Source organism: Myotis nattereri (assembly GCF_964212035.1).
Source record: "Myotis nattereri genome assembly, chromosome: 7".
Taxonomy (NCBI): domain Eukaryota; kingdom Metazoa; phylum Chordata; class Mammalia; order Chiroptera; family Vespertilionidae; genus Myotis; species Myotis nattereri.
In genome coordinates this window covers 20,622,479-20,644,135 of record NC_138082.1, presented here as the reverse complement: position 1 = coordinate 20,644,135, position 21,657 = coordinate 20,622,479, and the positions used below count along the sequence as shown (strand labels likewise).

Below are 21,657 nucleotides of genomic sequence, written 5' to 3'. Positions count from 1 at the left end.
GTTCAGTCAGTTGCCTTGCTCAGCACCAATTCCAGCTCTAGCTCTACTGCAGAGGCTGGAACCCCCAAAACTACATTTCTCAGACACCCACAAAGTTAAGGTTTTGGATGCAACTTGGGACCTATGAAGCAGATACACTCATTCAATACTTTGATTTGCAATAAGTTATGAAGGAAGAGAAAGCCAGTATGGGATGTCCATCCAACTGGAGTAGACTGGAGCACAGGCAGGCAGGCCTGGAGCAGTGGCCTTGGCCTCCTGATTCCCAGATAGCTTTCTGATCATGGCAAAGGCAAAAGTTTCCATGGAGGCCCAATTCTGCAGCGAGCTTTGGGAAGTCATTCTGGAAGCTCTGCCTAGAATCTATTTCTCCAGCCATCCCAGCAGGTCCTTCTATTTATGCCTCTAAATCAGTGGTTCTCAACCTTGGCTGCACATTAGAATCACCTGGGAATCTTTTTAAAATCCTGATTTCTGGGCCTCATCCTCCGGAAATTCTGTTTCTTTGTTATGGGGTGGGGCCACAACATTAGTAACAAAGAAACAGAATTTCCAGAGGATGACGCCCAGAAATCAGGATTTTAAAAAGATTCCCAGGTGATTCTAATGTGCAGCCAAGGCTGAGAACCACTGCTTTAAATAGATCCCTTTCGGCCTACACCAGCTGGAGTGGATTCCATTGTCTGAAACTAGAAGTGAAAGAGCCTATCTGGAGCTGACCCTCCCTAACAATGTAAATATGGCCGAACCAAAGCTTACATCTATGGGAAAACTATGTTCTCTAAGGTACTGGGAAGGAGGAGACACCAGTGTCGTTATCACTTAGCCAGCACCAATAGCAGGGCCAGCTCTGAGATTCAAAAAATTCCTTCCTGGGAGTTTTTCTTTATAGTGAGCCTTCCCACTCACCAAGCAGAGAAATGTTTGGAAGGTTTTGGCTGCAAGGCCAAGATAAAGTAAGTAGTGAAGGAAGAGGAGATGAATTTAAGTCTGTGTTTTCCCTCCCTAGCCTCAGTCATGTAGGACTTTCTCTCTCTCTCTCTCTCTCTCTCTCTCTCTCTTCTCTCTTCTCTCTCTCCTCTCTCTCCTCTCTCTCCTCTCTTTCTCTCTCTCACATACACACCAAACTGTGTTCCTGCCCCAGGGCCTTTGCCCATGCTGACTGACCTGCTGGGACATGACTTTCTATTACATCGCCCTATCCTATCATCTTTGCAGCGCTTATCAGTTATTTTATTGATTTCTTTGTTTCTGTATTTATTATTTGTTTTCCCCCTTTAGAGCATAAACTTTTGGAGGTCAGGAGTCCTGACTTGTTCATATTGACTCCCCAGACTGCAAAACTTGCCTGGCACATAGTAGGATCTCCAAACAAATTTGTGTACTAACTAACTTGTTCACTGACTCTCATTCTTCCAACTAACTTGTTCACTGACTCTCATTCCTTCTTGGAGGCTTTTAAGTCAAACAAAGAGACTCAGCCTTTTGAGTATGAATTAAATCCCAAGTACATTGTAAAGAGAGAAGGGGCTCCAGGGTTAAACTGGAGGTCAACGTGAGGAAATCCTTCTCCTCTGAGAAATTAATAAGTTAAATCAGATGGAAATAAATGTAATCTTCTCCTTCCCCCTTATTATCCTAATTGATTTAATTTTATGGCAACTTTTCAGCATTCTTACAACAGAAAGTAACTCATGTTACGTTGGTAGCCCAGAAAGTAATTACCCTGTGGTTTTATTCTAATTCACTAACAGACACTCTCTTTGGTTTTGAGAACCCTTGAGAGTGAAGAAGTAAATCATGAAGATTAGAAAATTCTTTTTTCACTTCTTATGTTTATTTTACAATTAAAAATTATGCTAGAATGATTAGCCACAACAATTGGTGGGTACGGGATGGAGGGAGTCAATGGGGGGAAAGGAGACATCTGTAATACTTTCAACAATAAAGATAAATGTTTTAAAAAGAAGCTATGTAATTTAGATTACAATGTCAAACATGAATAAATAAATGCAAACATTTAAATACAACTGGACATCCCATTCACTAATCTTTAACTGGTTTCAAATATTGCTGAATGCAGCCTTGGTTTTATTCCAAAACTGAGTAAATTAAACTCTTTTTGATTATCTTAACTTGGACATAATGTCTCCCCAGGGCTTATCCCAAGGCTAGTGTGCTTTGTGTCTTTATAGCAGTTCCTTGTTTTAAAAAATAGTGCAAAAGGCTTCTATCTCACTTTGATCTCTTCCTAACAAGAAAGACCTTTAATAACTACTTGCAATTAAAGAAAAATCTAATTTGTCCTTTTAAGTCCCCAAGCTTTTTTCCTGCTTCCTCCCCCACTTTGCTACCCACCAAAAAGAAAGCAAAAATCAGACAAATGTTTTTCAGCTTCATTACAAACTCACTTTGAGATTTCCAACCCAAGATGCCTATAATTTGCATAGAGTCGCTTTAGCACTCCCAGAAAATGTCCACCGTGAATAGAGACTGTCCTATAAAGAAAGACATCAGTTATTGCCCTTAACACCAAACTCATTTTAAGCAGGTAAGAACACTATTGAGCTCTAACCAGTTTGGCTCAGTGGATAGAGCGTCAGCCTGCAGACTGAATGGTCCCGGGTTCGATTCTGGTCAAGGGCATGTACCTTGGTTGCGGGCACATCCCCAGTAGGGAGTGTGCAGGAGGCAGCTGATCAATGTTTCTCTCTCATAGATGTTTCTAACTCTCTATCCCTCTCCCTTTCTCTCTGTAAAAAATCAATAAAATATATATATTTTTTAAAAAGAACACTGTTGAAACAGGCAAGAATTCTGTTTCTCTACCATATTTGCATCCCACTCATTGCAGCCAAATTTATCTACAAGACACGTTGAAAGTCCTGAACAAAGTGACTAATAGAGACTAGCACAATTGCCAATGGAAGGATAGGATAGGGGACAGTCACTCAAGTGCCACAGGTGCTTCTCCACCCACCTCTTTCCTTTGTTCTCCATTTGGTGGCATGAATATCAGGATAGGAGCCTCTCCTCTGTCCCAGGGCTCTGAGGTTTAATCCACCATTTGTCAAGCAGTGGAGCAAATTTTCCCAGCTGTCTTCCTAAGTCAATTCACCCAAACAGATGTTGACAGTTTGGTTTACAAAGAAGAGAGCTAGAGATGGGCAGCAGTGGGGGCAAAGGAAAGGGATGCCACTCAGGGAGCCTGGCTCTCAAAGGGCACAGCACTACCAATTCCATGGGGTTTCTCTTTCTAAACTGTCTCTCACTCTCTGCACGAGATAGTCTGTGCATGGTGAAGCTTCTATGTGGCGCAGCCTTACCTCCCTCCTCTCAGCCCCTTTCTTGGCGGCTCCTCATGCTTGGAGAAATCTCTGAGGATCATCTAATGTGGTGGCTTGTAGATTGTACAGAAGAATAAAATGCCTCCAACACTTGGGGTCAACATGGGAATGCCAATGCCTCATTTTCCAAGAGTTATATCAGTTAAGGGGGCTTTCAGAGGCAAGTGATGGAGAGCCAATGCAAACTGGATCCATCAATGAAAAGATTAATCTTCTCATGTCACTAGAAGAGCAGAGGGTGGCTTCACACAAGGGTCACATTAGCAGCCTAATGACATCACCAAGGTCCCAAAGCCTTTCCTTCTCTCCAAACTACTATCCATGGATCTGTATTTTTCCTCATGGTTGAAAGAGGCTACCAGTGGCACTGGAGACTAAGAGCTCCCACATTTAACAAGAGAAAGCAGAGAAATCTCTTTCCCAGGCATGGAGTATAAATCTTTCCATGATCTAATCTGATTGGACTAATTTGGGTCACTTACATAATAACCAAGAGCTGACACCAGAGTAAACCGGTAGTTCTCAAACTTTTCCAACTTGAGACCCCTTTAAAATGATTTAAAAATTTTTTGAAGACCCCAGAGAGCTTTTGTTTAGGTGGGTTATATCTATTGGTATATATTACATTATAAATTAATATGTGATGTTTTTAAATATTTATTTATCAATTTATTTTAAAATAATAATAGTGAACTCGTTGCACGTTAGCATAAATAACCTATTTGTTGTGAAAAATAACTATCTTTTAAAGTTTAGTGAGAAGTGTGGCACTGTTGCCTGTTTTTGCAAATCTCTTTAATTTCTAGTTTAATAGAAGACAGCTGGGTTCTCATATCTGCTTCTGCATTCAGTCTGTTACAGTATCACATGACAGTTAGCCTCTGGAAAAACCCAGTGTATACTCATAAAAGAATAAAAGTGAAAAAGGCAAATAATGGTTTAGTATGAAAATAGTTTTGACCTCCCAGATGCCATGGAAGGGTTTCCTGGACACAAACTGCTGGCTTAGACTAATCAAAATTACCCTCTGAGGTTGGGGGTGGGGGAAGGGAGTGAACATCTGAACAAAACTGAATCCTGTTGGAGGAGGAAAAAGGGCCTGGGTTTTGGTAGCAATCAACAGTGTCTCCTCCCTTCACTGATACTAAAAACATACACATAGCCAAGAACAACTGTCATCTACCATCTCCCACATATCTTTAAAGAAAAAAGCATTTTGATACCAAAGACACTGGATGGACACAATTTCAAAATAAAGGGGAGTAGTTGTGATTGAATACATAAACTTTTATGAACAACTTACTACACTAATTGGATACTGAAGGAGAAGGGAGAGAAAACATGATGGTCTCTGACTTGAGAAGTTAGTGGAGGAGGATGGCGTTTACTGAAATAGAGACCTAGACGGGGGAGCAGGTTTGGGTCAGAAACAATGAATCCCACTTTGGACATGTTGAGCTTGACTGGGCCTGGGAAACAGCCAAGTGGAGAGGTCGGGAGAGGAAAGCTTGGGGAGTCTTAGGCATGGGAGTCATGACTGCAGTTGAGGGGGAGGCCTGGGGGACTCTACAGACAGGAGATAAGAGATGGACTAGGGAGAACCCTGAAGGGCACCCATATTTAAGGTGGGGGTGGGGGTGGTAGAAGAGGAAAGACAGGCAGAGGACAATGAAGAGGAATTGTCAGAAAGCCTAGAAGGCTTGTTCCAATCGATGGTCTTGAGAGCATTCAGGAAGGGAGTAGTGATGGCGAAGCAGATGTGTGTAAGCCAGATTCTAGAGGGCTGTGAGTGGGCACAGGAGCTGACTTCCTGGAAGCCTTCATGTTGTCATCCTGCCTCCAGTGCCTGCAACCTCAAGCTTCCTTTCTATTAAAACACAAAACAAACCTTCATTCAGAAAAGAATTAATTAAAATATTGTTAATGACTGTGTAGTACTCTACATGTGGCTGTGCCACAATGTAATGGTAAGCGATCACATATATTGGCAAGTGAAAAAGCAAGACACCAAATAGCATATGAAGTGTTCACATACTGTTCCAGTATGCGCATTAACATGAGTATATGCACATGTGTAAACTGACCCATACATGGCTAGATAAAATGAAGTCCCAGGGTGTGCTTGGCCAGGGCTAGGCTCTTTGGTTCTTTCTGAGTTCAGCTGATAGCTTCGTAAGCTGATGAGTTTTCAGGGAGTAGAAGGGACAATTTAAGAGCCAGGTGGCTGAAGAGGCCAAGGAAGGATTTCTTGAGAAAGAAGAGGACAGAATGAGACAATTTCCACCAGGAGTAAAACTTTTGCGAAAGCACACAGTGCTTTGGGAATTGGAACTGGATAGGATTGGAGACTACTATGATTGGTCTCCAGATAGAACGGAACAAGTACCACTGAGGCAGCCCAGGGGGCTTCATTATTTGTGAGCTACAAACAATAACAACAACAATGACAGTACTAACACCTGTCATTTCTGGAGCCAGGCAGCACTTGAGGCACTTTTCCTGTGTTAACTCACTAAATCTTCACAGCAGCCTCAAAGCCCAGGCACCGTGGTTATCCCCATTTTACAGATGAAGCCCGTGAGGCAGAGAGTAGTCACTTGTATAAGGTCACAGAGCCAGTAACTGGCTTAGCACCTGCCTCAGAGATTTGGCTTTTAGCTCCATATGCCACTATGCTTTTCAGTAAATTAAGCAATATGCCTGTTAGAAACTAGAACAAAACCTCACCCACAGTTGTCCCTGGGTTATAAGAACATGGTCAGTTTTGTTTCTTATGCACTTTCTATATGTTCCACATTTTCTGCAGTGACTTTTATACTTGTATGAAAGTAATAAAAGGATCTTATTACATCATCAATGACAAAAACATGGTTACAGCTGATCAGAGCATAAATGAGACCTATTTTAAAGAACTTCCATTTTAATAAGTACCAAATCCCTGAGCAGAAGGAGGGAGATTTTTCATCAGCAAGCGGGCTGGGAATTGTTACAAGGAACGGGAAATTCGTCTTTGTACTCTGAAGTCATCCCACTGCCCACCAACAACTGTGGCCCCAAGAACAGCCCTCTGGAATGAAGGGAATTGGGGGGATGCTACCCTCCAAATGTACAAACTCTGTCAGGGGCCCAGAGCTGTGACTGAATCCTGTGTCGGGTGAGAGAAGGTGGGGCCTAGGGACCTGCTGAGTCAGAGACGGAGCATCATGCCTGGCAGCCTGTGGACAGTTGGAGCTTAAAGAATGTGAGTCTCTGGCTTATCCATCTCGGCACCCCCTTAATTTGGCACGGTGCGACATGGTAAGTGCTCAGTAAATGTTCAAGTAACTGATCATATGATTTTCATTTTCAAAAGTCACCAACAAAGAAGGAAAACTGCCCCAAACTCCAAAGCATGTTAAACCAGAGCTCCGGGTTCCAGAGAGACTGAATTGGCTTCCCTGGAGGTTATTTCCCATTGTGATGGACTTGGTCAGATTGGAGGGGTTAAGAGGGGAGGGATGACAACGACTTTTCATGACCCTCTCGGCCTGAGCAGAGGCAGAAGGCCCCAATTGAAAACAAACAAGCAAGTAACAAAACACCACTAGGGACCTGGATTTGAGTCCCTGCTTACAGAGGTTTCAAGAATCTGGGCATTTTATGGGATTTGGGGGGTTCTCCCCATCACCCTCCCCAGTGCACGTGCAAAACCTTTCTACAGTCTCATCATCTGGCCACCCTCCAACCTCCATCTGATCACATCTCCCTGGTACCCCAAAGAGCCCATTCTCAGAATCATCCTCAGTCAGATGATAAGTAAACCTCTCTGAAATATCAATCACATAAGAGACAGATACCCTGAATTATCCTAATATATAGAGCTTGGTTGATATCCAAGTCATTAAGTTCATGAGACTCAACCCTGACCTCCCCAATGTCCACTGGGGTCACAGCCTGTCATCAGAATAACCCAAACCTACCAGCCAATGCTCTCTGAGATGCTTGATTCATTTCTTCAAGCCATATTTCCAAATAAGACGAATCACTACTAACTCCATGGGCTTGATTAAATCTCTAACCTTTCCTAGCCCTCCATTTCCTCATCTGGAAAATGAGAAAATAATTCAGACAATCTCTGCCTGATATCAACTCTGAGGCAACCCCTATGGTCCTATGATTACTCTTGCATGTGGGGAGGGAGAAGATACTCAGGATTTATGTGGGAATCAAACCTGAGCGCCAGGTCAAAATAGCCTTGGCAATTAGCGAATGCTGAAAACATGAAAAGTGGGTGTATTTGCAATTAAGATCTAGATGGCTGCCCAGGGCTTCAGGTACACAGAACAAGGCCAGGGTTCCAAGACCCCTAAGAGGAGGATCCCACCTTCTCAACAGCTGTGTGGCTTAGGGAGAGGTGTGCAGATCCCACTCAAGCTACATCTTCAGGGAGCACATCACCAAGCATGGCTCTGGGCCCCTAAGGGGGCGGTGGGGGGGGAGCGGGGAGGGAGGCAGGACTTTTTCAGGTGAGGCTTTCAAAATTCCTTTTTTCTTAAATCTTATTGTTGAGAATATTACAGATGTCTCTTTTCCCCCCTCCCCACTTTTCCCCTCCACCTGGTCCCACCTCATCCCAAGCCTTCACTACCCTATTGTCTGTTTCCATAGGTAATGCATATCTATAATAATAAAAGCATAATATGCTAATTAGACTGGACATGCTTCCGGAAGACCTTCCAGATGAAGCCATGGCTGTGAGGGAAGACCAGGTCCCGGATGCCAGAGGGAAGCCAGTGCCAGCAGCTGAGGGAAAGAAGGCTTACTCTTGTATAAATTTCATGCATTGGGCCTCTAGTATGCATATAACTTCTTTGGTTAATCTCTTCCTACCTTCCCCCATTCCCCTGAGATTCATCAGTCTGTTCTATGTTTCCATGCCTCTGGTTCTATTTTATTCATTAGTTTATTTGTTCATTAGATTCCTTGTTTATTTATTTTGATTTTTAGATTCAATTGTTGATAGATATGTATTTATTGCCATTTTATTGTTCATATTTTTATCGGGTTTTTTCTTCTTCTTCTTCCTACTAACTGCTTTTCTCTTGCTGCTTTTAAGATTCTCTCTTAGTCTTTAACCTTTGGCATTTTAATTATGATGTGTCTTGGTGTGGGCCTCTTTGGGTTCCTCTTGTTTGGGACTCTCTGGGTTTCCTGGACTTATAAGTCTATTTCTTTCGCCAGGTAGGGGAAGTTTTCTGTCATTATTTCTTCAAATAGGTTTTCAATATCTTGCTCTCTCTCTTTTCTCCTTCTGGCAACCCCATAATGTGATGTTAGTATACTTGAAGTTGTCTCAGAGGCTCCTTACACTATCTTCATATTTTTGTATTGATTTTTTCTTTTTGCTCTTCTGATTAGGTGTGTTTTGCTTCCTCATACTCCAGATTATTGATTTGATTCTCAGAATACTCTACTCTACTATTGAATCCCTATAAAATATTCTTTATTTCAGTTAGTGTATGCTTATTTTCTGATTGGTCCTTTTTCATGTCTTTGAAATTCTCACTAAAATCCTTGAACGTCTCACTAAGTTCCTTGAAGCTCTCATTAAGATCTTCAAGAAACTTATAACCATCATTTTGAACTCTGTATCTAGTTGTTTGCTTGATTCCATTTCATTTGGTACTTTTTCTGGAGATTTCTTTTCTTCTTTCATTTGTGACATGTTTCTTTGTCTTCGCATTTTGGTTATTTCCCTGTGTTTGTTTCTATGTATTAGTTAGAGCTGCAATGTCTCCTAGAATTGGTAGAGTGGCCTTGTGTAGTAGGTGTCCTTTAGGACCCAAAGGCTCAGCCTCCTAAGAATGAAAAGCATTTGCAGAAATGACCCAGGGATACTACAAAGTCTCCTTCTGTGGTAACTTCTAAGAAAAGTAATATACCAACCCCTTCCTGAGATTATCTGAATGGAGCATTGACTGGAAATAGAATAAGAGAGGCAACATCTTTAGTTGTTTTCAGACCTACAAGAATCAACATTTTAGGACAACTGAGGGAGCCTGGAAGGTTTGGTATCATCTATTAGTGTATCTTTCCTATGTGACATAGTATGAAATTGTGGTGTTTCATTTTTGGTGTGGTGATGATAGGGATGGGGGTGGCGAAGGACATGATGAGTGAGTTGCTGGAATAACCAACTTCAGGTTAGATAGGTAATGTCTAATTTATGTGTAGCTTCAGTGTTGCAGGCATATATGTCAAGATAGACATCTAGACATGTTGAGATGCTGCAGGCAAGTTGCCCTCCCTGTTGGAGCACCTGGGATTTATAGATTTGGAAAAAGCCTCCCCATGCAAGTAACTGTCAAGAATGATGGATGCTGAAATCTCAGGTAGAAGAAAGGCTTAAATGAGAGGCCTGAGCTCTGGGAACCTGTTGGAACTTAGTTCCATTCTTTTTATCCACAACTATCAAGGACCAATGGGTGATTCTTTCCAAGATACAAGGGAAGTGATTGCAGAAATAGTAGGAACAGCTTAAGAATTCTTGGAGGGGAGTGGGGGACTTAGGGGGAGAGAAGCAGAGTGTTAATGGGCAAGGGAGATAACCAGGCAGAGACCTCATGGGGAAGGCCAAGAAGTGATCTTGCACATTAGTAAGAAACTAGGACAACTTTCCTTTTTGAGATTATTGTTTTAGACAAGAAATTCTATTCTCCAACTGTGATACCAATTACCTTTCTCCTAATTTTTAAAGCTCAAGGATCTTTTCATGACCTTTCAAAATTGCCCTTCCACTTTCCATTCCTCAGTTTCCTATTTAAAATCTAAAGGAGACTCACATAATAATAACTGAAGATGTTACAGCCCACAGACAGTTGTCCCCATGGTTTAAAAGAAATAGCAGCTTGCCCTAGCCTGTTTGGCTCAGTGAATAGAGCATCGGCCTGCAGACTGAAGGGTCTCTGGTTTGATTCCAGTCAAGGGCACATACCCAGGCTAGGGGCTTGATCCCCAGTTTGTGGCATGCAGGAGGCAGCCAATCAATGATTCTCTCTCATCATTGATGTTTCTATCTCTCTCTCCTTCTCCCTTCCTCTCTGAAATCAATAAAAACATACTTTAAAAAAAGAAGAAGAAATACCAGCTATTGTTTTTATGTACATCATCCTGATCAGATTGTAAAGCATTTTAGCTAATGCAATCCCATCTGGTTGTCACAAATGCCCTGTGAAATAGGAAGGACTGGCCTTATTTTACTTCAAAGGTAAGAAAACAGTAATAGAGAAATAAAGACATTTTGAAGATGATGTAGCTGGTAAGGAGTAAAGCAGAAAGGTTAAACCCAATCTTCTTTTTCTATGTTACTATTAGAAATACCCTTTATACCTGTGTGTTTCAACACTATTTACAGGTTTTGCAGCGTGGTGGCCACATTTATTCACTGAAATAGCATTGATCTCACATCTGCACACAAGAAGCTCCTCAAAGTGGTGGGGACAAGATACCTGTCCTTTGTGCCAACTGCCAATGAGTCCAAAAGGGATGGGGCTGCACTACCACTGAGGAGAGTGAAGTATCAAGAAGAGCTTCCTCACTCTACTGGGACTCAGTTGCACTTTCAAAGAAGGTTGTGGTGTTTTCTTTTCTGGAGTTTTTTTTAGAAAAGGTGGACACCGCTTGATTTCTAGCATGGCTGGCATGAGGAGATCACTGTGGATAAGTGGGCCGATGTCTAGTGTTTTTGAGTGAAAGGAGCTAAGACAGCAGAACCTTGGGACCCAAGTTCTGGAAGGCAAGGCCTAAACATCCAGGAACATCCCATTGGAGCTCAATGAGGGCCACAGAAACTGTACTCAGGGCTACCTCTTTCTCTCCAGGTTGGGCAGGTTTAGGGGCAAGGGAGGCAGGGATGAGGTTGTGAGGAATAAATGATGTAAATTCCCTATAATGATCTGAGCATCTTGGGAGAAAGGTGTGGCATAAATAGCAGGTATTATTATTATTATTATTATTATTATTACTATTATTATGAATCAGAATTTCTTCTCTTTAAATCCCTTTTTATGTAATACCCTTAATACCTTTACTTAATATCTAGCAATGAGCCATTTCTAGGAAAAGAGAGTAGGAGACTTGAGAGGTGGTTTTCCTGTTGAGCGGAGGGTTTTGGATGCTTCCAGCCAAGCTTCACAATCTTTTCTACTTCTCAGGATCGAATGTCACCACTGACCAGACACCACGCTGTCTAAACAGGAAATTCCCAACCCTGACCCCAACTTTCTCCTTCCGTCTCCCCCCACATCTTATTTACCCTTTGACCTGAACATAATATAAATATTTAATCTCATTTATTACCTGAAAATTATCTGTGTTTATTCTATTTAGTGACAGTTACATAAAAATAAAACAAAAACTACAGGATTGAGTCAAACAACCATCTGTCATGCCTGACTTTTCCACTGAGGTAATCCCTTTTAGTATTTAATCTAGATAATCATTGATTGCTTCCCAAAAAAAAAAAAAAAAAAAACATGGATTTTCCCAGCCCTCTTGCTTTCAGCCCTTCCTCACACTCCCCCACCCCCTCTCCCAAAGCTCTTCTCTGCCAGGAAAAATTCCACTCATCTTTAGATTCCATATATCAGTGAAATCCTATGGTATTTGTCTTTCTCTGACTGATTTCATTGAGCATAATACCCTCTAGGTCCATCCATGCTGTCGCAAATGGTAAGATTTCATTTTTTTATATATAGCTGAGCAATATTCCATTGCATATATGCACTACTGCTTTTTTATCCACTTGTTTATTGATGGGCACTCGGGCTATTGTAAATAATGCTGCAATGAACATAAGGGTGCATATATCCTTTCAAATTAGTGCTTTGGATTTCTTTGAGTATATATACCCAGGAGGGGAATCACCATGTCTATAAGTTCCATTTTTAATTTTTTTAATATTTTTATTGGTTTCAGAGAGAAAGGGAGAGAGAGATAGAAACATCAATGATCCAACAGAATCATTGATTGGCTGCCTCCTGCGTGCCCCACACTGGGGATCTAGCCAAAACCTGGCATGTGCCCTGACCAGGAATCAAATTGTGACTTTCTGGTTCATAGGTCCACACTCAACCACTGAGCCACACAGGCAGGGCCCATTTTTAATTTTTTGAGGAACCTTCATACTGTTTTCCATAGTGGATGCTAAAGAACAAAAAAGAAACAAGCAAAACAGAAACAGACTCATAGATGCAGAGAACAGATGATGGTTGCCAGAGAGGAGGGGGCGTTGAGAGGTTGAGTGAAAAATGTGAATAGATTGAGAAGTACAACTTGGCAGTTACAAAATAGTCATTAGGATGGAAAAGTGCAGCATAGGGAATATAGTCAATAATATTGTAATAACTATGTATGGTGTCAGTTGTACTAAAACCATCAGAGTGGGGATCACTTTGTAAAATATATGCTGTGCACCTAAAACTAATACAAAACAATATTAAATGTCAACAGTAATTGAAAAGTAATTTTTTAAAAAACCCAACTCATCTTCCAAAAGCTATTTCAAATACCCCCTCCCCCAGGAATACTCCCCTGAGAGCCCCTCCCACTCCTGAGACTCCCCTGAGAGCAGGGCCGCTGCTCCCCTCTCTGACCCCAGAGAGCCTTCATCGTTGGTCTTTTTATTATTATTATTAGTTAAGGTATTACAAATGTGTCCTCATCCCCCCCATTAACCCCCAACCTCCCCCCCACACACAAACTCATGCTCCCATCCCCCTGTTGTCCATGTCCATTGGTCTGGCTTATATACATGAATACAAGTCCTTCGGTTGATCTCTTCCCCTTACCCCCGCCCTCCCCTACTTTCCTGCATCATTGGTCTTATCACAGCATGTGATTCTCTGGGGCCTCCTGGGAGACAATAAGATGGAGATGTACCAGCATGGTTGTAGTCTCGCTCTCTGACTTCTCATACAGCCTCTATGAAGCTCTAATTCTGAGACACAAGTTCAGTGTCTTAGCTATTCTATGGGCCAGGTTCTGCTTGATGAGCTGCTGGCCTCTGGGAGATGCTATGCAGTCCTTGGGGTTACGGATAGATAAGGAAGACAAGGATAATAAATAATAAATAAAGATGGAGACTGGGGAAGGTAGAGGGAAGAGGCAGGAAAAGAGGAAGGACTTTTCTAATGAGAAAAGAACATACCATAACCCCTAAGTTAGTCTCCCATGCCCTTTCGTTTGGGGGTGAGGGTTGTGTTGTCAGTGAGCCCCGTGCTCCTGCACACCAGCGAGGGCTGGGCTGTGGCTTGGGTGCAGCAGCAGGATCAGACATGAGCAGGCAGGTACCATGGGTTTGGGCTGGCACCGCTCACAAAGTCTGCCTCTGGGGCTGGACCTGGCTTTGGGACTATCCCGCCCCCTACCTTACCAAACCAGATCTGCTTAGCCTGGGGCTGGAAGAAGCCCAATTCCATATTCCTTGGGATGACTTATGAATCAGAATTTTAACACACAAGTCAGACCATGCCTGTCCCTCATTCTCTGTGTCCATGGCTTCCCCAGTTACTCGGCATACAATCCAAGGTCCTTACCATGCCCAGCTCCTGGCTACTTCTCTGCCCTCTGTTCCCACTTGGCCTCCTTGCTCTTTCTGTAAAACATCAAATGGGTTCCCTCTAAAGGCCTTTGCATTTACTGTTCTTTTTCTGAGGTTCCACTGCTCCAGATACATCCACGGGCTACCCCCTCCTTTCATTCGGGTCAGCTCAAAGTCACCACTTGGGGGACACCTTCCATGACCACCTTATCTAAGGCAGGCCCCCTTCATTTGCCCCCACTTACTTTGCGGTCCATCCCTCCATCACTCTGATCTTATCTGACCTGACAACTGTTACCTACTTGCTGCTTTATTTGGTTTTCGTCTGCCTCCCCCTCTACACATGCCCCGTAATTGCAGAAACTGCATTTTGTTCACTGCTATATCATCAAAGTGCCTGGCATATAATAGGTGCTCAGGAAACAATTTTTGAGTAGATGACAGAATGAAGGACTCCAACCCTCTCATTCATGTGAGGAACCCAGGACCCAGAGCAGGAAGAACGTGTTCAAGGTCACACTCACCAGCTTGTGTGTGGCAGATTCTGAATTCACCCCACTTCTCCTGGCTCCTGGATGGAGGCTTTAGTGCCACTGCACACGTGATCTGGGCAATGGCTCCCTCACCCCCACCATTCATCCATGCACACACCCCAGGGTAGGCTCTGAGAGGAGGCTTAGCCACAGAGAGCTCGGTGCTCGAGGAAAGGCAGCCAGCTTGATTCCTGGCTGTACTTGAGTCTCTCCGTATCCCTTATTCCAAATAGATTCTTAATCTGAATGTAAAGTTGCTTTAAGAACCCTAGTCAAGGTGATCACTATCTGGGGATGACCAGTCACGGACTATGTCCTCAGAACAATAGTCCACTGGAATTGTTTGGAGTAGGGTTAGAGGCAAAAGGAATCCCTAACAATAAAGGACAATCAGAACTGGAATGGGTTTCCAAGTCAAGGTGAAATATTATTAGAATCCTTCAGCCCGGCCAGTATAGTTCAGTGATTGAGTATCAACCCATGAACCAGGAGATGCCAGTTTGATTCCTGGTCAGGGCCCATGCCCAGACAGTGAGCTCAATCTCCAGTAGGGGGTGTGCAGGAGGCACCCGATCGATGATGATATTTCTATCTCTCTATCCTTCTTCCTTCCTCTCTAAAAATCAATAAAAACATATTTTTTAAAAAAAGAAAAAAGAACCCTGCAGAGTCAGGAGAAAGCCACAGCTATCAATTTATATAACATTCATTCAATCATTCAGCAAATGTTGACTGGGTGCCTACTGGAGTATTTCAGGATATCTAAGAACAGGTAGGATGACCTGTGAGACCTCACAAGCCCGGGGAGACTGAATCTGTATGACTTAATCCTCAAAGGACTTCTTTGAAGAACAGTTTCTTCATTGGGGATGAGAAATTTCCAGTCTTCTTCCTCCTCGAGCTGTTCCAGCAACTCAGATAACAATGACACCCACATCACAGAGTCATGGCTGCTGATGCTGACTACCTGGGTCCCCCATGCCTCATTTTGTCCTTCCCTCACCCCTAAAAATAAACAGTACTTCCTTGGACCCAGGAAGGGGTGGATCATTCTTGAAGATTCCCCAGCACAGTTAATTCCACAGCCACTTTGTTTATAGTCAGTGACTACTACCAGCCCTTTTCATCAGAAAGTTCTTTCTGAAGTCTGTCCTCAGACCTTGCTACTACACTTTTTTTAAGTTCTTTTTTAAAGTTAGTCTCTGTCATCATAGATAATTCTCCAGATACCAAACCCTCTTTTGCACCATTTACTAAAGAATACATTTAAAAATCAGCCAGTCAACAAATTAATGTACTAGGCATCAATTATATGCAAAACTCAATTGTAGGCTTAGAGAGAGGTACAAAGAGAAAGCGCAAGAAAGAGTAGTGGGTCTGGAGACAGATATTAAGTTGGAAACACTCTGACACTTGTCCCCATGAGGACAAATTTTCTTCCTCAAGTTGGGCTTATTGTCTGTGACATGGGGCAAGCAATTCTTGCTCCATCTATCACACTGGGTTGTTGTGAAACTCAATAAAAAATCTAATATAAGCAGGGTCTTTATAAACTGTAAAATTCCATAGAAATGTGAGTCAGATGCAATACAGTGTAGTGGAAAATCACTGAACTTCCAGCCAAAGGGCTGACGGGCCTGACTTCATCACTCACTTCCCCTGGGACTTTGCACAGGTCATCTAACCTGTTTCCTTCTCTGTAAAAATGACTGTTGTGCTAGAAGCATCATCGTTGGCTCCTGGTTCCTAGCAGATGCTTAGTGTGTACTCATTCATTCACTTGCAGCGGACAAGGAGAGAGCAGTGCAAGCAAACAGACCAAGAAGAGATATAGCAGCAGTGAACACCTTGGTCTGACCAGGCTTGAAGGGCCAGCCTGAGGAGCAAGGAGAAATGAGACTGGAGGGCTGTGAAGTGGGGAAGGTGCCAGACTAAGGATTCTGGACTTGAGAGAAGCATTTATGGACATTAAAGAGTCATTGATTTAGAGTAGGGGAATAATAGATGAAAAGTATTTCTGTTCTTTGTGGAAAGTGGCTCAAGAATGGGGAACATTTTGGAATTGTTGGGTCCTCAAGTCCAGGGCTGGTCAGCTAACCTGCTGGAATGGAACACAGACTTCAGGGGGTCAAAGCCAGACTACCTTCTCCTTTGACGTAGCTAGAGCTCAGAGCAAAAACCCAGCTTTCTAGAACTTGGGCCTTGTATTAGTCGTATATAGCTGCATAACAAACTATTTCAAGAAGTAGTGGATAAAAATAAACATGTGTGATCTCAAAGTTTCTGAGCATGTCCTAGCTGGGTGGTTTAGACTCTGGGTCTCTCATGAAGTTGTACAAAATCTCAGTCCTTCCTGCTGAGATCAGGCACTGGGTAGAACAAGAAGGCAGATGTGCCCATGTAGTCTCCTGCAAGAGTAGACATATTAGACATAGCTTATATCTATGCTGATCGTGTGCCAGGGGCTGTGCTAAGCAACCTTCTTAGGGAAGTATATTACCATTAGACACACTTGACAGATGAGGAAACTGAGACACAGAGTAATTAAGTAACTAACTGGCTGCAGGTTACTCAAGTGGTAAGTAGAGAATAGAATCAGGATTCAAATGCAGTCATCTGACTTTGGAGGCCCTTCTCTTCTCCACTAGGCTGTGCAGGCACGCTGCCTTGGGGACCCAGGCATGAAAATTGGCCTTGATGATGACCATGGTCTCTGTAATGAGGAGAAGAGGCTGGGGCTCCCACGGCATTTCTGGGATCACAAGAGGCTCCCTGTCTGGTGGAAACCAACTAGACTGCACTTGCCCTTGCAGGACCCTGGACCCCCTTCTTCCTTCTGCACTCCTCCCCACAAGACCTTTGTGGAGTTGGTCCCTAAAACACTGGTGGAGAAAAACCTGTTTCAACCAAGTTCTCACCAGTATTTTCAGGCTAGCCCTGGACGGGTGGGGGGAGGAGAAGGGAGGAGTACTTCTTGGCCAGGACCCTTCACACCATCCCCTCCAGGCGGGGAATTAAAATAAAAAGATAGAGAGGGAGAAGGCTAAGCTTTCCCCAAACACTGAGCAAGCCTGAAAAATCCTGAGGACTGGAGCCCAACAAGTTGCAACTCACCAAGAGTTCTTCCCTCCAGCCACACCAACTAATTATAAGGGAAAGGTTGAAAGGGAAGTTTCAAGCTTTCGTGACAGTGCAGTTTTATCTTTTACTCTCCCTTTTCTCTCCTCCTCCACTTTCCTATCCCCATTCTATCTTCCTCCTTCTCTGTTTCTGCAGATAGATGTGAGTTGGCTGTGGGCACTGAGCACAGACTCACGTGCTGGAAGAACTTTCCTGGGGTCATAGAATGGAATCACTGCCTTTCTACACAAAAATCACTGCTCACCTGCCAGCATCCTCCAAAAAAAAGTTAACAAATGAACTGGACTTCTCTCTCTCAAGACAGCCTTTAAAAGTTACGTTTATTTCTTCTTTACAAGTAATACATGGGTAAGGTACAAAGAAGATACTTAAGATCTACCAGAGATAACACACTATCAACATTTTGATGTGCAGAAAACCCTATACATTCCCTACAATTATCTCTCTCAAGATCATGAATCTCCAAATTTAAGAATATGGAAATGTTAGGGGCAACTCTCATAGCCTTTACAAAGAGAGTCTTACCTCAATATCTAATCTACATCATCATAGGCTTAAAAAACGGTTGTCCTAATTTGAGGCTGGGGATGGATAAAGTGCCACCCATTTTACCCGTTTGCCTGGGTAGGTCAGACACTGGTGCCTGCATTGGCCAGGAAGTTGGAGGCACAAGGAAGCCAGCAGAAATCCTGTCCTCCCTCTTACACTAACGGGTTGAGTGTCCAGTTTGACCAAACCCAAGTTTTCCAGGATCTGCAGCCAGGTATATTTTCTGGTTCTGGGCAATGAGACACTGATGGGGCTGAACAGCCTCCCCCTGGCCCAGGTGGCCCCTCACTGAGACAGGTGTGTGCTCCCAGGTATTAGAGCTGGGACCAATGTATCCCCAGAGAAAATCTCCAAGGAGAGGAGCAGATGCTCACCCTGGATGGCGCAGGAACATTTGGTTCCAGTGTGCATCCCACCCAGGCAAAGGTGGAGAGCTCACCAGAGCTGAAAACCCACCTCTTCACCCCTGCCCTGCACTTAACACTGCTTAATCCTGGTCAACTCCTCTGATGACCAGCATCGAGCTGTGACAACTCTGCCTTGAACAAAAATATCCAGACACCCAGACTGGCAGTTGAGCTTACACCTCCATTCCAGGGCAACCAAGCAACTCTGGGCAATGCTTTGGAGTTTGTTGCAACCTGTAATGCTGGCCGACCCTCCCCTTCCTCCTCCAGGATTTAGCCTGGAGTTAAAAGGCCTAACTTGCCACACCCTTTGTACAGCCTGAAGCCAGCTGTGTGGAGTCTTCCACTGCTAGACAGGCCCCATGAGTGACTCATCCGCTGCCAGATTTCCCAGAGACCTAGCCCAGGGCATGTTCTCACCCCACCCACAGAGCCCTCACTGGATGCCCCTCTCTCTTATACTGGAACCTCGAAGAGTTTATTTTTCCCCAACCATATCTAAGTTCTACAGCTTCTGTCTTCATATTTTATCTCCTCAGTGGCTCATCAAAGAGAAGAGGAGTGTGATGAAAGCAATTCTAAATAATAATAAAAAGAAGTGAGAAAGATTTACATACCACTCTGCAAATCCTAGCTAGCTCATTATTCCAAACTAGAGGCCCAATGCATGAAATTTGTGCAAGAGTAGGCCTTCCTTCCCCCGGCTGCCAGCACCAGCTTCCCTCTGGCACCCAGGATCCAGGCTTCCCTCTGGTCACTGGCAGGCACCCGGAACCTGGGTTTCCCTCACAGCCCCGGCTTCATCCGGAAGGTCATCCGGAAGGATGTCCAGAAGGACGTCCGGTCTAATTAGCATATTATGCTTTTATTATTATAGAAGATGATCTACTGGGACCATTTAATTTAGAAGGTCAATCACTCAAATTTCAGTAGAGCCTTTAGAATTCTCCAAGATCTCCAAGTTCTTAGGGAATGTTTAGAAATAAAAAATTAATTTTGGAATCATTCAAAACACAAAAACACTAAGATGATCTCTGACCTAGATATTATTTCTTCCAAAGATACAAATACACTTTTAACACATATACCCGCACTATTTGCTTTGGTACCCATGCGTCCTTCATGCAAACGTATGCACATACCATCTCCACACAATCCCTGAAGATGCCTGGAACCACCCCAGGAAGAGTTCTTAGAGTTTGTAAATAAAAATACAGAACAACCAGTTAAATTTAAATTTCAGATAAATGACAAATTTTAATATAAGTATGTCTCAAATACTGCATGAGATATACTAACTTTATTCATTGTTTATCTGAAATTACAATTTAACTAGCCATCTTGTATTTTTGCTGGCATCTCTAACTTTAAGGCATGTACCTCTAAGTCCCCCATGGAAGTACTCTCACCTAGCCCCATACAGACACTCTACCATGAACATGAACCTGGATCCACTGTGAATTTTTCTTATTTTTATATAGTCATCTGAAAATACCAAGGCTGAGGCTCTAGGGAGTGGAGGGCTCTTTGCAGGGCCTTTACAATTTGCCTTACTCCTGATCTCACTTGGGAATGTGTAGAGAGACAGAGGTGTCCAAATTCACCCAATGTCAAGATCTGTGGTATCCCAGAAAGCCATTCACTCACTCATTCTAAATTTTCCCTCCACAACAGTGCTGGTCTGAGTTGAGAAAAGGCTGAAAGTATTGGCTCATGTAAAGAGTTTAATTCCCAGGTAGATGGGCTCTCTCTCCTAGTAGAGAAGAGCAAAGATCTCTCAAGCTCCTCTTGAGGCTCCTTGAAATATCTCCATCAGGGCCTTTCTGTTGCTGGGCCTGTGTGGACAAGGCCCCCTTATGCTTTTGATTCAACCTGAAATGAGCTCTGCCCAAGGCTCAGGTCTCTAGCTGGCAGCTTGGCTGTGTGTCTGGGAGAGTGAGGGAAAGAGGCATTCTCCCTAGGTTTCCAAGGTTGACTTGCTTCAGAGACACATACTACCAGCCTTCCTCTGAGCTTCTATTTCCAGGTTGGTAGAATGGGTTCACTTAACCAGCCAGATATTGTCAGAAGGACCAAAGAGATGATGTCTGTGAATTTATAAATTTTTCAGAAGGATAGGGTCAAGATCTGAAACATAGGCATCTTTCAAGGGTAAGATATGTTTTAAAGCTTTCAAAAAATAAGGAAATCTTACCTTTTGTGACAGCATGGAGGGACCTGGAGATTATCATGCTAAGTGAAATAAGCCAGTCAGAGAAAGACAAATACCATACGATCTCACTTATATATGGACTCTAATGAACAAAATAAACTGACAAGCAAAATTGAAACAGAATCATGGATACATGGAACAGACTGATAGAGGTCAGAGAGGAGAGGGGAGGTGGGGACTAGATGAAAGAAGATAAAGGGATTAGCCAAAGAATATACATGCATAGTCCACAGACACGGACAACAGTGTGGTGAGCGCCAGAGCAAAGGGCTGGGGGAGAGGGGTGGTGATGGGGGACATCTGTAATAGTGTCAACAATAAAAATAAAGAAAAATACTCAATCATTATATTAATTAATAAATAAATTTCTCAACCTTCAAAAAAAAGAGAGAGAGATTTTATTTCTCCAGGACCCCTCCCCTAAGAAGCTCAGAATCTTTAGGATGCAGATAAAAGATCTACAGTTTCCTGAAACACAAATAATTTGGAGGGGGGAAAAGAGCTACAAGACTCCCAAAGGGAATAAAGAGAATCATGGGAAGAAAAATTCAAACTTCAGCAAGAGGACCAGGGTTTGACACCTCAGGAGTTTCCTAAGAGTAAAAGATTTCCATGTGAAAATTGACATAATAGTCAACTCTTACCATGCAGCATCTTGCAGAGTTGGCATTCGATCCCAACACTCTTCAAGACTGGAGAAGAACAAAATCTCAGACATATGCCGAAGCAATTTCTTCACTGATACAGCTCCTAGGGCATTGGAAACTAAAGAGAAAATAAACAAATGGGACTACATCAAAATAAAAAGCTTCTCACAGCAAAAGAAACCACCAACAAAACAGCAAGAAAGCCCACTGCATGGGAAAACATATTTGCCAATGTTATCACC

The 21,657-nt window shown here is 43.1% G+C and overlaps 1 long non-coding RNA gene across 1 annotated transcript in view; it reads right to left on the bottom strand.

Annotated features, from left to right (window-relative positions):
• LOC308522592 overlaps positions 1 to 21,423 on the bottom strand; it is a 126,282-nt gene extending 104,859 nt beyond the window's left edge. The window contains exon 1 of the long non-coding RNA XR_013996248.1: positions 21,413 to 21,423. This is a non-coding gene — a long non-coding RNA (uncharacterized lncRNA). The remainder of the gene's footprint in view (positions 1 to 21,412) is intronic.
• Positions 21,424 to 21,657: the final 234 nt, after the last annotated feature.